We start from the raw sequence: 12,069 nt of genomic DNA, 5'->3' as shown, positions 1-12,069 counted from the left end.
AACCCTTGATCCCCTTGATACTTAAGAATCTATCCATCTCAGTCTTAAATATACTCAATGGCTTGGCCTCCACAACCTTCTGTGGCGATGAATTCCATAGATTCACCACTCACTGGCTAAAGAAATTTCTCGTGGTCTCCGTTCGAAAAGGTCTTCCCTTTACTCTAAGGCTATGCCCTTGGGCCCTAGTCTCTTCTCCCAGTGGAAACATCTCAGCATCTACTCTGTCCAGACCATTCACTATTCTGTATGATTCAATTAAATACCTCCTCATCCTTTTGAATTCCGTCAAGTATAGACTCAGAGTCCTCAAACGTTCCTCAGATGTTAAGCTTTTCATTCCTGGGACTATTCTTGGGAATCTCCTCTGAACATGCTTCAAGGCCAGTACATCCTTCCTGAAATATGGGGCCCAAAACTGCGCACAATTCTCCAAATGTGGTCTGACCAAAAGTGTTGTTGCCTCTCCAGCATGTGGAGGATGCAATGGAGCTGATAGCTGGCCCAGGTGGTATTGGGAGCACTGTGAAGCCAGACCCTGATCCAGAGCCATCAGCTCATGGTCTTATAGTTATTTTTCTCTCTCTCTCTCTCTAAGAGGTACAGTGGAACAGCAGTCACCCTGGAGCAGCAAATAGAAGATGGTTCACATGAGTGGCGGGTTTGGAGGCGAATAATATTTGCCCTCTAGTTTTTGACCCCCCCCCCCACTTCAGGGAAAAGACCATGTCTATTTACACCATCTATGCCCCTCATGATTTTATAAATCTCTATATAAGGTCACCCCTCACCCTCCGAAGCTCAAAAGAAGATTGAACGTAGCCACTTCATTGAAGTTAAGTCGATCCTTGGATTTGTGTTTTACTTGTTTTAGAAACCACCCAGTCCTATCTGATTTATATATTTGGTAAATAGGCATAAGATTAGATTACTTACAGTGTGAAAACAGACCCTTCGGCCCATCAAGTCCACACCGACCCGCCGAAGCGCAACACACCCAGACCCATTCCCCTACATTTTACCCCTTCATCTAACACCACGGGCAATTTAGCGTGGCCAATTCACCTAACCTGCACATTTTTGGATTGTGGGAGGAAACCAGAGCACCCGGAGGAAACTCATGCAGACACTGGGAGAATGTGCAAACTACACACAGTCAGTCGCCTGAGGTGGGAACTGAACCTGGGTTTCTGGCACTGTGAGGCAGCAGTGCTAACCACTGTGCCACCATGCTGCCCACTAATCAGCTAATTGCTGATTACATTGGAGAGTGGAGTCGGGAGAATTATAACGGTTCTGATTTGCATTGTGGGTGAATTGATGTTCAAAACACATCAACATTCTTACTGCACCCACGAAGATCAGCTCGGGGGGGGGAGGTTCTGTACATTTTCTCTGAACATTAGAAAACTAACAATTATGATTAAGAAATTAAATAGGAGGATCTCGAGCAGTAAGCTCAGGAGTGCTCTCAGTGCTTAATGAATATAAGAACAGGAAGATCGAACAATTGCACTCGTGGCAATGGACAGGTGTAGGAGGGAGAGCATCAGGTTTCTGAGCAGTTGTGAGGCAGTGAGACCTGGACAACCTGGATAGGTTACACCTCAATGGGACTGGAATGGATATCTTGCTAACAAAACTGATAAAGGAGAGTTGTTGTATGTAATATATTTACTTTTTCAGAAGGCTTTTGATTGTCCTTAAAGGAGGCTAGTTAGAAAAATTAAGATGGAATTATAAGTAATCCTGGTGAAGCAGGCCATTCGGCCCGTTGAGTCCGCACCAACTCTCTGAAGAGCGTCCAGCCCATCCCCACAATTCTGCATTTCCCATGGCTAGTCCACCTAACCTACACATCTCTGGACATTTTGGGCAATTTATCATGGCCAATCCACCTAACCTGCACATCTTTGGATTGTGCGAGGAAACTGGAGCACCAGGAGGAAACCCACGCAGGCACAGGGAGAACATAAAAAATCTATACAGACCGTCACTCAAGGGTGATATTGAACCTCGGCACTGTGAGGCAGCAGTGATAACCAGTGAGCCACTGTGCTGCCTTGTACTGGCATGCATTAAGGATTGGCCAACAGATAGAAAACAGAGATTAGAAATAAATCCATCAACCTCCCATTGGCCAGTTGTGATTGGTGGAGTATTGCAAAGATCAGTACTTAGGGTCTGATCACTAATCAGTGATGAATGATCACTAAATATATATATCAGTGATTTGGTGTTGGGGACCAAGTGTCATGTTTCCAAATTTGCAAATATTATAAAAGGCAAATGTGTAGTGGCTTCAGGAGCTTTTTGACAGGAACTTAGCAGATGGAACATAATGTGAAATGTGAGGTCATCCACTTTGCTAGGAGGAACAAATGCCGGGTATGATTTAACAAGAAAGGCTGGATAGACTGGGACTTTTTATTCGAGCACAGAAAGTTGAGAGATGATCTTAAAGAGGTTTAGAAAATCATGAGGGGTATGGATAAGGTTAAAGGTAGGTGTACCTTCCCTAGGAGGGGAGATTTCAATACTAAGGTTATATTTTTAAGGTGAGAGGAGAGATATTTAGAAAAGACGAGGGGCAAATTTTTTTTACCTGGGGTGGTTTATTTATGGAATGAACCACCTGAGGAAGTAGTGGATGTGGGCACAGTTACAATGCTTAAAAGACATTTGGTTAAGTACATGAATAGGAAATGTTTGGAGGGATGTAGGCCAGGGGCAGAGGGGTGGGACTAGTTTAGTTTGGGATAATGTTCTGCATGGACTGGTTGAAGGTTGTTTCCATGCTGTGATTCTGTGTGGAGTATTCTACAAGGTCTTTAGTGTCCCAGTTAGTAAATAATTAAGACTAATATGTAAGTGTAGCAGGCTATTAAGAAGGCTCATAGAATGGTAGCCTTTATTGCATGAGGATTTGAGTACAGGAGCAGTATCACATGTACAGAAACTTTTTTAAACCACACCTGGAATACTGTGTGCAGTTTTGTTCTCATTATCTCGGGAAATATGTTATCGCCCTTTCTTGTTCTCCGGCTGGCAGAGCTGTCGTGTGAAGCAAGATTAAGCAAACTGGACGTGTATTGAGAGGTGATCTCATTGAAACTTAGAAAATACTTAAAGGGATAGAGAGGGAAGATGTTTCCCTTTTTAATGAGCCTGAAACCAATTTAAAAATAAGGGAGGGAGTGGTGTTACTTGTGTGAGATAAGGAGAATTTTTTTTCACTCTGCCAGTTGAGAACCTTTGCAATTGAGTACAACAGAGGGCTGTGGAGGCTCAGTCTTTGAGTATGTTTAAGATAGATTTCTGATTATCAGTGTCATACAGGATTATGAGGAGGGGATGTGTAAAAGGCATCAAAGTGTTTGATTAGCTGAGATAGTCTTGGAATAACAGGGCACTCTCAATGGGTCTAATACGTCTTTCTGGGACTTGCATGGAGGTTTCTTTGATACTGCTCCTGTGGAGCATCTTGGGATGTTTTTGAAGGTGCTATATAAATACATGTTGTTATTCCTGCTGTTAATTATATCCAGGACTGAACAATCTTCCTTTTGATGGTTTGTATTTATTGCTGCTGACGTTAGTTATCTCAACTGGGTTGAAACTTAAAATTCCAATTTAAGTCATAAATCAGTTATAATTCTGTCAGTCTTTTAGTTTCACTTTGATAAGGGGAGACTAATTGATGTTATAATACTGAATATTCACTTTTCATTTCCTCCTCTCTTCAGTTATAAGTCCCAGCTCTCCAAGCCTAGACTGCCTTTCCTTGCTCATGGAAGTGTACAAATGTTGAAAAGTTTGGTCTGGTCCCACAGGATTTCATCTGTTTAAAACCACAAACAGAAAGATTGAGTTTTCTCCAGGAGTTTGACACAAATAAGGTTTCCAAATTTGATTTGATTTATTGTTGTCACGAGTACCAAAGTACAGTGAAAAGTGTTGTCTTCCACGATTTACAGGCAGATAATACTGAACAAGTGCATCAGGGTAACAAAACAGAGTGCAGGATACTATGTTACAGCTGCCGAAAAGTGCAGAGAGTGCAGAGTTTCATTTATCAAGGGAGAGTAGGACCAGGCCTAGACCCAACTCTCTTTAGAATCAACAGCATCCTTACAGTGTGGAACAGGCCACTCACCCATTGAGTCCACACCAACCTTCTGAAGAACATCCTACCCAAACCCACTCCCACCCTACGCCTTTAACCGTTACATTTTCCCTTGGCTAATCCACCTGACATACATACACATCCCTGGACATTATAGGCAATTTAGCATGGCCAATCTATCTAACCACATCTTTGGAATGGATGGAGGGTCAGCTATTTCAGCCTTTGTCCTTCAGAACGGCCCCATTCCCCTATTATTCCAGATCTACTATAAATCTCACAGACATGGGGAGCTGGAGCATCACAGAGTCACAGAAGTGTTAGGGTTTGGAAGGCGGCCTTTCAGCTCATTACACCAATACAGACTTGTTAAATGAGCATCTTTACCTAATACCAATCTTCTGCTTTTTCGCATGCCCTTACACATTATTTTTATCCAAAAAATCATCCCATACTCTCTTGAATGCCTCAATCAAACTTTCCTCCATCACACCTCTGGGCAGTGCCTTTCTACTGCTCACTGAATGAAAAAGTTTTTCTTACTTCATTCTTGATTCGTCTGCATTTTGTCCAATGCAGTCACGATTTTTCCTGCAGTGTGGCACCCAGAACTGTACACAATACTCCAGCTGAGTGTCTAATGCAAGTTCAGCATCATCTGTTTGCTCCTGATACGCACTGTAGGTGCTACTGCTGAACTGAGGTTGTGCCAATTCTGCAGTATAAATTACAAACTCATTGTGAGTTTACGACCAGGTACAAGGGTAGGCTTAACGGGAAATAAAGTGATGTGTCTGGAATTGGGACAGGAAGTGAACAGATCAGAACAGCCCATCAGTTGTATTCACAGGCATTCACTAGAGTGAGAGGCAACCTTATTGAAACAGAAGGGACTTGAGGTTGTTTCAGAGGACTAGAGGGCAGAATCTCCGAATAAGGGATTGTCCATTTAAGTCAAATGGGGAAGAATATTTTTCTCTGCTGTTAGTGAATCTGTGGAATTCTTTACAACAGAGGACTGTCGAGGCTGGGTCATTAAGTATAATAAAGGCTGAGATAGACAGATTTTTAATCAGGAAGCAAATCAAGGGTTATGGGGAGAAGACAAGAAAGTGGAGTTAAAGATTGTCAGATCAGCTATGATCTCATTGAACAGCAGAGGAGATATGATGGACCAAATGGCCTAATTCTGCTCCTACATCAGGAAGAATGTCAGGTGACAGGGCAAAGTTTCACAAGACCAGATATGGGATCCCCAGCTACTTTTATGTGTACAGTGTGCCTTTCACAAAGGAGAACATGGTTTCAACTTCCACCCTTGGATCTTGTATCTCTCATTTCTTTCCTAAATATCAATAGCTAAAGGCCCAGCCTCTCTAACATCTCCTCAGACGACAATGTTCTTTCCCTGTTGCACATATGTATAAATAGATTCCCTACAGTGTGAAAACAGGCCATTCAACGCATCAAGTTCACACTGACGCTCCAAAAAGCATCCCAACCAGACCCACACCCTGTCCTATCCTTGAAACCTTGCATTTCCCATGGGAAATCCACCTAGCTTGCCATCCATGGGCAATTCAGCATAGCCAATCCACCTAACCTGTCCATCTTTGGACAGTGGGAGGAAATTGGAGCACCTGGTGAAAACCCATGCAGACACAGAGAGAATGTGCAAACTCCATACAGACAATCCAACCCAGGTTCCTGGCACTGTGAGGCAGCAGAGCTAACCACTGAGCCACCCAAGTACCAGTCATATGTTTCCACAGTTCTCCTTTGTGTGGCTGTCCTTGTCTCTCACCAACTTAGATGATATGTTGAAGCTCAGTCAACACACGGGATAAACAAACATTTCTATTTTGACATACACAGGCCGATCATATCGAGTGACCCTGATCAATATTGAGTTTATTGTCCATAAATTATATGCTTCTAATAAGCTTTAAAAGGATTGATGTAAAATTACACTGAATATTTAGCACAGGGAACATTTGTCTGTGTTGGAATTCTACAGTAAATGGTAGGATTCTGGGAATTATGCTCGAAAAGGGATATAAAGTCATAGAGATGTACAGCATGGAAACAGACTGTTTGGTTCAACCCGTCCATGCCGACCAGATAGCCCAACCCAATCTAGTCCCACCTGTCAGCACCCGAGCCATATCCTTCCAAACCCCCCTTCTTCATATACCCATCGAGATGCCTTTTAAATGTTGTAATCGTACTTGCCTTCACCTCTTCCTCTGGCAGCTCATTCCATACACGCACCACCCTCTGCGTGAAAAAGTTCCCCCTCTGGTCTTTTTTATATCTTTCCCCTCTCATCCTAAACCTATGCCCTCTAGTTCTGAACTCCCCCCACCCCAGGGAAGAAACCTTATCTATTTATCCTATCCATGCCCCTCATGATTTTATAAACCTCTATAAGGTTACTCCTCAGCCTCCAGGGAAAACAGCCTCAGCCTACCCAACCTCTCCCTTTAGCTCAAATCCTCCAACCATGGCAACATCATTGTAAATCTTTTCTGAACCCTTTCAAGTTTCACAACATCTTTCCGATAGGAAGGAGACCAGAATTGCATACAACATTCCAAAAGTGGCCTAACCAATGTCCTGTACTGCCACAACATGACCTCCCAACTCCTGCACTCAATACTCTGACCAATAAAGGAAAGCATACCAAATGCCTTCTTCACTATCCTATCTCCCTGCAACTATCTTGGAGTTTATGTTAATTGATCTCTGAACATACCACAACTGGAGAGTAACAATTAAGAAAAAACACAGGTTTTTTTTACCTATTTAGCCAGATGAGGAATGTAAGAACAGGAAGGTTGTATTTTAACTGTATGCATCACCAGTTAGGCCACAGTTAGAGCACTGATTACCATACAGGAAGGATTTGATTTATTACTGTCACGTGTACAGAGAAAAGAGAAAATCTACAAGTAGATCATACTGTGCATCAGGGTAACAGAACCTAGCGCAGAATACAATGTTACAGCTGCCAAGAAGGTGCAGAGAGAGATTAACATTAAAGAAGTCCATTCAAAAGTCTGTTAACAACAGGATTATCCAAATTTTTGTATCTTCTACCTAACAGAAGTGGGTGGAAGAGAGTATAACAAGGATCAGAGAGGTCTTTGATCATGTTGGTTGCTTTCCTGAAGCAGTGGAAACTATAGATGAAGTTAATGGATGGGAGGCTAGTTTGTGTGATGGACTGGGCTATGTTCCCAACTCCCTGTAGTTTCTTGCGGTCTTAGGAAGAGCAGTTGCCATGCCAAGCTGCGATGCATCCGGATAGGATGCTTTCTGTGGTATAATGTGACCGCACCTTAGGTGGTGTGCCTGAAAGATTTTAATAGTGAGGAACGATTGGACAGTTGGCGATGTTTTCTTTGGAATAGATTAGGCTGAGGGGAGAACTCAGGGAAATGTATGAAATGACGCATTTTGGACAGAGTGGATAGGAAGGAGCCCCTCTCTTTGACAGAGGGCCTGTTACAAGGGCCACATATTTAGGGGAAGAAGTGATACCTTTAGAAAGAATATTGTTTTCACTCAGGCTAGTGGGGCTCTGAAACTCAGTGTCTGAAAGAAAGCCTCATCATATTTTAAAATGGATTTCGATGCACTCTTGAAAATGTCAGAGGCCACAGGGCTATGAAACAAGAGCTAGGAAGTGGGATTAGGATGGCGGGGGGGGGGGGGGGGGGGGGGAAACGAATTGTTGACTGGATGGGCCGAATGGACTCTTTCCATGATTTATAATTTTATGGTGCTATTCTCAATAACAAAAACAAAACACTTGTTGGTGTTCTGGAGTCCTGGTGACTAGGAGCAAAAATGATTCTTTTATATTCTCCTTCTCTGTATGGGAGCTTGAGCACTGCATACTCAGACAGACGGTCAGAAAATGGATTTCAGGGAAATAAGTAGTTGAGTTAGTGTGATGGGTTTTGATTTTGGCACAAGGAGAAGTGAGAATGTGTGGATGGGGATTTAGAGCGTTGGGAGTAGTTAAGGAGGTGTTTAGTGCTCAGACTATTGATTTACAGGAGTTGGGACATTGAGGCCACGGCCACTTTTGTGGTTTGTACAATTGCTGTACAATTCCCTCTATAGCAAGGATATTATTAAATTGGAGAGGTATAGAAAAGATTTACTAGGATGTTACCGAGAATGGAGGGTTTGAGTTATATGGATAGACTGGGATTTTTCTTTCTAACTGGAATATAGGAGGCTGAGGGGTGATCGTATAAAGGTGTATAAAATAATGAGGGGCAGAGATAAGGTGAATTGAAAAGGTCATTTGTTCATCCGCATTTTCCGTCAAATTGGTTGTGGTGCTGCTACCCCTATCCTCTATAAATTGCTGTTTCTTGTAAACTGCTGTTTTTTATTCACTGGTGGTTTGTATTTTGTATAGTTTCATAAAATTTTTCAAAAGTAATTTCCTGAGGGGAAAAACTAGTGAGGAACTAGTTTATTCGCATACTTTTAACATGAGAAGAGAGTAGTTCATAGGTGGAATGAATGGGAGAGGAAGTGGTAGATGCAGGTACAGTTGCAATATTTAATAGATACTTAACAAAATACATGAATAGGAAAGGTTTGAGGAATATGGGCCAAACACAGGCAAGTGGGACTAGTTTAGTTTGGGAAACTTGGTCAGCGTGGACGAGTTGGACCAAAGGGTCTGTTTCCGTGCTGTATGATTCTTATTACAGTGTTTAACACAAGGCTGATTTTATTTTGACTTTTAATCTTTTTATTAATCAGTATGACTGCAATGGAGTTTATTAACATCAGCAAAAACAGACCACAGTGAACATAATTCAGTCCTAGATGTGATTAACAATGAAATCCAATCACTGTGGATACTTATGAACTCGTTGGTGTTTCTGCAGGTGGGATGACTGGGTGAATGTTTTCCCACACTCAGAGCAGGTAAACGGCCTCTCCCCAGTGTGAATTCTCTGATGTACAGTGAGTTGACATGATCGTCTGAACCTAGCGCTGCAGTGAGTGCACCTGAACGGTCTCTCATTGGTGTGAACACGTTGATGGCATCTTAGTTCCCAGGAACTTTTATAACACTTCCTGCAGGCTGGGCATTTATAAAGTTTCTCATCAGTATGAACCCGCTGGTGTGTCAACAGGGTAGATGACTGGCTGAATCCCTTCCCACACTCGGAGCAGGTGAACGGTCTCTCACCAGTGTGAATGCGCTGGTGTACAGCAAGGTCAGATGAACGCAAGAATCCAGCCATACAGTGGGAGCACCTGAACGGTCTCTCGTCAGTGTGAACACGTTGATGGGACATCAGTTCCCAGGAACTTTTAAAGCACTTCCCACAGTCTGCGCATTTAAAAGGTCTCTCATCAGTGTGAACACGTTGATGGTACATCAGTTCCCCAGAACTTTTGTAGTACTTCCCACAGTCCAGACATTTAAAAGGTCTCTTGTCGGTGTGAACTCGCTGGTGTCGCAGAAGAGTGGATGAATGAGTGAATCCCTTCCCACACTTGGAGCAGGTGAACGGCCTCTCCCCAGTGTGAACCCGCTGGTGTTTCAGTAGGTTTGATGAATCAATGAATCCTTTCCCGCACTTGGAGCAGGCAAACGGCATCTCCCCGGTGTGAACACGCTGATGTGTCAGCAGATTTGATGGCCGAGTGAATCCCTTCCCACAATCCAAGCATATGAACGGCTTCTCCCCAGTGTGAGTGCGCCGATGTGTTTCCAGCTCAGACGGGTAACCGAATCCCTTCCCACAGTCCCTACATTTCCATGGTTTCTCTCCAGTGTGACTGCGCTTGTGTCTTGACAGGCCAGCTGATTGGCTAAAGCTTCGTCCACACACACATGAGTACAGTTTCTCCCCACTCCGAACAGTGCTTTTTCCCTCCATATTCGAAGACTGATGAGATTCAAATTGTGATAAATCAGGTGACTTCATTGGATTTCAACCCCACTCCAAATTCTCCCCTCTGCTGTGGAATTGTTTTAAAACAAAAGGGATTGAGAGAAGCCTATGAAAACAAAGCCAGGTTATGAAGTTGAACTGACTGAGCCCAGTCATTTATGGAACTGGCATAAGGAAAAACTAACATGAAAGCTGCTGAATTGTTGTACTTGGTCAATTGATTTCCTACAGGGTTACCCAATATGAATCTAAACAAGACGCTGTGTGGGAGGAGAGAGGTCAGGGGAAAAGGAGTGGGATTTTAGATATCTATAACTTGACCAAAATGTTTGTAGAATCTTTCAAAGTAACAAAGTTCACCACTGAGAAGGACCAGGTCAGAAATCACACAGCACTAGGTTATAGTTCAACGGATTTATTTCAAATCACAAGCTTTTGGAGCACTGTTCTAACATGGCTTCACCTGACAAAGGAGCATGCTCTGAAAGTTTGTGATTTCAAATACAGAACATTAGTTTTCTGAACAAGATCTCAAGGTCCCATAAAAACATTACATCAAAGAGGTGTTACCGACAATGGTGCGACGATTGTGTCTTTTGTTTACAATGATTAAAAATGGATTTGGATTACCTGTACTGAAGAACATGTGAAAACGCTGCAAAAATAAAGAAACACAAGCAACTCAAGCAAAAGCGACTGGATATCTTTTACAGAAGGGTTAGTTATGTAGCCCTTTACAAAAGTAAGTGCTTTATTCCAGTCACTTTAGCAGGCTGTTCATGAAAAAAAATGGCAGAGAAAGTAAACACATGAATGAGGTGGTGCTTCTGTCTTTCTTCCAGACACTGAGTTCAGAGGAAACTGACAAATGCTCTTGTGATTTTAGAAGCTGTTGAGGACCTTGTTTAATACTGGGATTTTCATACTTCTGTGATGGTGAGGGTTTCCTCCTTCTCGGTTTAACTGGACTTGTGCAATTTGCTCCTCGCAGCCTGAAATGTTGCTTTAGGGTATTATTTCCTGCTGCTAAAATACCAAGATACTTCTGAACAAAACACATAAAAATCTACAATTTGCAGAACGCGAAGATTAGTTTGTTTAAATAGCAGACTCGTAAAATTATAGATTTAAACAAACTCTGGTACAGCACAGCGTTAGATCCTCAAGTCTCCTCCGGACATATGTAGAGCGCTGAAGGAATATTTGAAGATTTGGCCCCCACCTCAATGAATTTTATTTACACAAGAAGTGATTTTATTTGTAACATGTCATGAATGTTTAAGCAATATCCAGTGTTTGTACACATTTTATTGAGTGAATGAAATAAAAACTGTAAACATGCTTTTTTAACGTTTTATGTTCAGTATGGCTTCCTTTGTTTACGATCAGATCAGTTATCCGAACAAAATATTCCCCGTCCGTCTCGTTCGGATAATCAAGGTTGTTCTGTAAACCTGTTCCTACTAAAACCTGGTGTCATGTGACTTCTGACTTTGTCCACCCCAGTCCAACACTGCCACCTCCACATCATAGAAGTACCAGGGTAACAGGTGGATGTGAACATCATCACCTCCAGGTTCCCCTCCAAGTCTAACACTAGCCTGACTTGTTTGACATCCAATGCTGCGTGAGCAGAAATTTTCTCCATTTAAATATTGGAAAGATCAACTCCATTGCCTTGCCACTGGCTCCATTGCCCTTCCTACAGCATGGAGACAGGCCCTTTGGCCCAAACCTGGCCTATACCCTTCTAATCCTTTCCTAACCATGTATTTGTCCAAATGCCTTTTAAATGTTGTTAATGTACCTGCCTCAACCACTTCCGCTGCCAGCTCATTCCACATGCGTACCACCATCTGTGTAAAAAAAGATGCCCCTCAAGTTCCCTTTTACTGGTTGCCCTCTAACCTTAAACCGATACCGCACATGATGTTATACACCTCTGTAAGGTTCCCCCTTCGGTCTCCTACACTCTAAAGAAAAAAAACCCAGCTTGTCCAATCTCTC

The 12,069-nt window shown here is 42.6% G+C and overlaps 1 pseudogene; it reads right to left on the bottom strand.

Annotated features, from left to right (window-relative positions):
- Nucleotides 1-9,073: 9,073 nt before the first annotated feature.
- Nucleotides 9,074-10,532, bottom strand: LOC122544010 (uncharacterized; annotated as a pseudogene).
- Nucleotides 10,533-12,069: the final 1,537 nt, after the last annotated feature.

This window comes from Chiloscyllium plagiosum, unplaced genomic scaffold, assembly GCF_037043375.1.
Source record: "Chiloscyllium plagiosum isolate Xiang-an unplaced genomic scaffold, Cpla_swu_hap1 HiC_scaffold_46, whole genome shotgun sequence".
NCBI lineage: Eukaryota > Metazoa > Chordata > Chondrichthyes > Orectolobiformes > Hemiscylliidae > Chiloscyllium > Chiloscyllium plagiosum.
The sequence above is the reverse complement of the archived record's forward strand: the minus strand, read 5'-3'. Positions and strand labels throughout refer to the sequence as shown.